Source organism: Rhinolophus sinicus, linkage group LG05, assembly GCF_036562045.2.
Source record: "Rhinolophus sinicus isolate RSC01 linkage group LG05, ASM3656204v1, whole genome shotgun sequence".
Classification (NCBI taxonomy): Eukaryota; Metazoa; Chordata; class Mammalia; order Chiroptera; family Rhinolophidae; genus Rhinolophus; species Rhinolophus sinicus.
Window position 1 is genome coordinate 80772917 of NC_133755.1, and position 4486 is coordinate 80777402.

Sequence of the window (4486 nt, forward strand, 5' to 3'; positions counted from 1 at the left end):
ATTACACTTACTGCCCCTCGGTGCTATGGAAGGAAAGAGGCAGTCCTTCCTCGCCCTATATCCTATAGTCTTTGCTTCATAATCTCTCTGTCGTGCGGGAGACCCTGCTCGCTGCGCCATTTGTCGTGCGGGGCGGCCTGTGGGGTCTCTGGTCCCGCTCCCCGCATAAGAACGCAGGATACGGTGAGGCCAAGAAGGAACACCCACGGAGCCATAGGTAGGGGAGCCATACCACCACGGTCTCACTGGAGGCTGGGCCCACCGGACGCCGACCTGCCGTCCGCTTTTCCGCCAACCGACCGACCGACGACTCTTCTCCACTCTCTCCTCTGTTCCTCTCTCTCGGCTCTCCTCTTCCGCTCTCTTCGGCTCTGCTCGGCTCCTCGGCAATCCTCCGTAGTCGCAGCAGTTATACCAGCGGCCAATTGGCTAACTGGCCACAGCCGATGGCCAATCAGCCACAGCCCACGGCCATTCACCACCCGAGCCAGCACCCTTCCACGTGAGGCCGAGAGCCTGTAAACTACTCTCCGGGGCTCTGTCCCCACACTCTCTCATATTCTTAATTCTGGTCTATGCCCTCATCACTTCTTTCCTGTTATTGGAAACACATCCAATCCATTCCCCATGCTCCCTCCAGGATGGCCTTCCTGATGAACAGCAGACCAGATGAAATCACGCCCCAGCTTATCTGTTCCCTGCAGGAAACATCCGCAAACTCCTCAGTTCTCGGTACAGACAGCGAGCAGTCACCACTGCCTGCCATCCTTGGTTCCTGTCACCTCAGCCACACACTTCTCACTCTCCTGCTGCCCCTTCTGGTCTCTGGGCATTTCTGGCATACTGCTCTCTCCTCTCTGGTGAGATTCTGCTCCTCTTTAGACCCCAGGTGGAATGCCAACTCCCTCGGAAGCCCGGAAGCCCTCTATCTCCCTCTGCCTCCAACTCTAAGCAAATTTAAGACGCTCTCCCTGCGCTCCTGCACCCCTGCTTCCATCCCTCTGAGACCCCTCCTGTCACCACGTCCATGCTGTGTTCACCTGCTGTCTGCCTCTTAGACCTTAGGTTCTCTAAGGTGCGGCTCTTTATTATTCGGTTAAATCCCCCATTTATTGGGTAAGAAAACTTTGGGTCAGAGAGGTTCTGTGATTTATCCAAGACCACATGATTGAGGATAAGAAAATGTACATTTTATAATTTAATCCTGGATGGTGACAGGTGTAGGGGTAGTTAGCAAAATACCTTTACATCAACAGTAATAAATATGGTATTGATTTGTTGGTTTATTGAGAGTGGAGGTGAGGTGAAGAGATAGAGATAGAGAAAATACTGAGAACGTGGTGAACACAAAGTCTTTATTTTGGCCATGCTCGAGGCCCTGGGTCAGTGCCGCTGGACAGAGGGCAGAGTGACCCCTCTGAGCTCTGTAACTGGACACTGTGCTGGAAGGAAGATGGCGACCCAGGAGAAAAGAGGCAAAAGACAGGAAATACATGGCCCTGGATGCAGCCACTCAACTTCCCAGTGAAGGGCTTACACAGGGAAGAGGGCAGAGCGTCCTATGGGCATTGGGGCCTCTCCCAGCTCTGCCCTGCCCTGGCCTTTCCCTCTCCAGAGTTTTACTTGTACCAGAGGAGGAGCGACTGCTTTGAGTTCAATGGGACGCACCGCTTCTTGGAGCAATAGATTTACAACAGAGAAGTGTACATCCAGTTTGACAGCGTCGTGAGGGTGTTTGTGGCTGTGACCAAGCTCGGGCGCATAACTGCCAAGAATTGGAATATCCAGAGGGAGTTCCTGGAGCTGAGAAAGAGCGCGGTGGACACGGTGTGCAGACACAACTACGAGCTGGACAAAGGTTTCACGCTGAAGCGCAGAGGGGAGGGGCTGGGTGGGAAAGAGAAGACCTTGGAAGGGGTTGGCTGGGCAGCAGAGGAGGGGAGGGGTCTCTTTCCTATCTCCAAGCCCCAGTGTGCCCCAGGCTGGGTGGCTGGAATCCAAAGGGCTTCAATGGCCAGATCACATGGGACGGTGCCAGACTCCCTGCTAAACCAATACTAAAGAGCTAAGAATATTGGGTTTGTGGATCTTGCTACAAAATTTTTGGTAGAGATGGCCAGGAGCCATACAGGTTAAATGAAGAACGAATCAAGGTACTTCAGTTCTTCATTTTTTTTTTTTTAATGAGGACATCAGACTGATAGATCAAAGCAATACTGGCGACTAAATATACTCTGACTTCAAGATAATATTGGGAAGAATTATGCATCCTTTTGAAGAAGACAGGGAAATGTAAATTTAGGTAGTTTCATAGCTGGTTCAACATTTCTGTCCCAAGAACATTAGTCACTAGCTTTACATGCCTGGCACAAGTGTTACAGAGTGCCACCTCTGACTGTCTCCTTTTCTTCTCTACTCTTTCTTTATTGTGTATGACAAGGTCATTCTTGGAACATTGAATGTTTTATTCTGTTTTTCCTACTCTGTTCCTCATCTTCTGCCTCCAAACAGCTTAATAGATGATATATCCATCTTTAACATTTAGAAGTCAATGTGTCAAGAAAATCGCTAACTGCACTACGTTAGCTGTCTCAGTTGTCATAACAAGATTCATTTTCCATTCCTAGTCCAGCCAAAACGGAACGTGACAAGAAGGGAGCCCTGCAGCACCCCAACCTGCTTGTCTGCCACGTGACAGATTTCTATCCGTGTGACATTCAAGTCCGCTGGTTCCTGAATGGACAGGAGGAAACAGCTGGGGTTGTGTTCACCAACCCAATTCATAATGGAGACTGGACCTTCCAGATTCTGGTGATGCTGGAAATGACCCCCCAGCGGGGAGGTGTCTACACCTGCCACGTGGAGCACCCAGCTTGGACAGTCCTGTCACTGTAGAGTGGAGTGAGTTACTCCCCGATGATACTCTGGGGTCTGCTCACTACACATTGGAGTCACATTACCCCCATGTGTCCCCATCAACCCCTTAAGTGTGGTCTGGAATGGGGGCAGTGGAGGTCTGGTGATTCTAGCGGACATTTATCCCTGCCCTGAGTGGTCCTAAAGAATCTCTCCTTGTCAGAAAACCCCAGAAAAGCAATCAGCCCTCAGACATGGGACCTGGCCTCTCCCTTCAGTCTCCCTTCCATTCATTAAGCTTGGACTTCACCTAGAAGAAACACTCTTAAATGGGTTCACCTAGAATTAGTATTTGCCTCCTGTGAACGTCACTAGTCTGAAACCCAGAGTTTTGGGGTGCTTTCCACATCTGCTCCTTCTCCATAGTGGTTCCAAGTCTGGCTCTATCCTCTCCCTTTTTCTCCACAGTATACTAGCTCAGGCTCTGAATGTCAGACAGGGCCAGGGGGTTGCAGTGCAGGAGGTAAGACTGACCCAAGATCTGTTCTTCCCAGAGGCACAGTCAGCTTCTGCCTGGAGCAAGATGCTGACTGGACTTGGGGGCTTGGTGCTGGGGCTCACTGCCCTCATGCTGAGCTTCATTCTCCATTTCAAAGGCTGACAAGGTAAGAAATTCCTGGAAAGTGGTTGATATTGCCTTTCCACTATCTCATTCTCCCATTCTTTAGTGATGATGATGAGACAGAAAAGCAAAATGGCAGAGAAAACGAGGCCACTGACATCAGACTCTGATAAGGCAGTGACAGCCCTATAGGGAGCAAGCTGCCTACACTGAGCTCTTGGCCCAGTAACACACCTGAGACTGCTGAATAGTTACCCTGTTCTGCAGGGTGTGCTTTAAAGCCTGGGGTAGGCTTACATCTACGGATTAGGCCCTGCTTTAATTCCCAGTGACATGGGGATGGGATACAAATGTTTGTATAATTTTCTAAGATGTTGTTGCTCTTTACTCTCTCGATTACTGAGTTCGTCGTCCCTTTTACTTTCATTTCAGGCAGACCAGGACCTCAACCAGTAGGTGGTATTTCTGCTCCCTTCTTCCTTCTTGTGGTGCAATTCATTTCACGGCAACATGAGTTTGGGAACACCTAATGAGTACTCTATGCTCACGATATGTCATAGGAAATGCCCTGAGGATAAAGAGAAACTCTCAGTGGCTGTCTCTCTTTTTCAAGTTGAGCCAGTTGCCCCCAACTCTTGGTCCCATTTTCATAGATTGGTGGGTATAAGCAGTGAACGTGACTTTGCCCCATTGCTGAAGGAAACTCTCTTCCATGTTTCACCAGGCCCACACTCAGCCTCTCTCTATATTTTTTTCTCCTCCTAGGACTCTAGAGGGAAAGGAAATGTAGCCTCTGAGCTTGGGTTGTTTTTAATTCTTCTTCTTCTTCTTCCCAGGGCTCCTGAACTGATCCCAAACATCACAGGAAGCCTTGGAACAAGGATTTCTGATACTTTTGTTGCCCAGCAAGCTCCCACCTCCAAACAGGCCATTATGACTAACCTGTACCCCTGACATCAGTTTCTGAGTCTCTGCATTTTAATTAAAAGTACTTCCTGTTTCTCAAGT

The 4486-nt window shown here is 49.5% G+C and overlaps 1 pseudogene; it reads left to right on the plus strand.

The window, feature by feature from the left end:
- The first annotated feature begins 1503 nt into the window (after positions 1-1503).
- Positions 1504-3517, plus strand: LOC109450912 (HLA class II histocompatibility antigen, DP beta 1 chain; annotated as a pseudogene).
- The last annotated feature ends 969 nt before the right edge of the window (positions 3518-4486 follow it).